Genomic DNA, 696 nt, shown 5'->3' on the forward strand with positions numbered 1-696 from the left:
TTAGTAGAGACGGGGTTTCACCATGTTGACCAGGATGGTCTCGATCTCTTGACCTCGCGTGATCCACCTGTCTCGGCCTCCCAAAGTGCTGGGATTACAGGCGTGAGCCACCGCTCCCGGCCAATACATTTTCTTTTACTGAACAAAATTAAAAGAAAAATTGATGGGAACGGCCTGGAGTCTGAGGAACTGGAGCCTGAGGAGCTGCTGCTGGAGCCCGAGCTGGGGCCCGAGCCTGAAGAGGAGCTGCGCGACCCCGAGCACCCCCACCCCTGGAGCTCTGGGCCCTGGGCCTGGTTCAGGAGCCTCCAGCAGTCAAGAGGAGGAGGAGGAGCTGGGACTGGTCTTTAGGGTGACCTGGGGGACAGCGCCATTGAGGACCCGGAGCTGGAAGCTATCAAAGCTCAAGTCAGGGAGATGGAGGAAGAAGCTGAGAAGCTAAAGGAACTACAGAATGAGGTAGAGAAGCAGATGAATGTGAGTCCACCTCCAGGCAGTGCGGGCCCAGGGATCATGTCCATTGAGGAGAAGATGGAGGCTGATGCCCGTTCCATCTATGTTGGCAATGTGGACTATGGTGCAACAGCAGAAAAGCTGGAAGCTCACTTTCATGGCTGTGGTTCAGTCAACCGTGACATGCACTAAATATCCCTGGGTCCTAAGTTTCACCTTTGGCATATAGTGCCTAATTTTACT

General features: G+C 54.5%; 1 pseudogene; it reads left to right on the forward strand.

The window, feature by feature from the left end:
- Positions 1-155: 155 nt before the first annotated feature.
- Positions 156-645, forward strand: LOC116548395 (annotated as a pseudogene).
- The last annotated feature ends 51 nt before the right edge of the window (positions 646-696 follow it).

Source organism: Sapajus apella, unplaced genomic scaffold (genome assembly GCF_009761245.1).
Source record: "Sapajus apella isolate SASKATOON/1434 unplaced genomic scaffold, GSC_monkey_1.0 scaffold11087, whole genome shotgun sequence".
NCBI classification, from domain to species: Eukaryota; Metazoa; Chordata; class Mammalia; order Primates; family Cebidae; genus Sapajus; species Sapajus apella.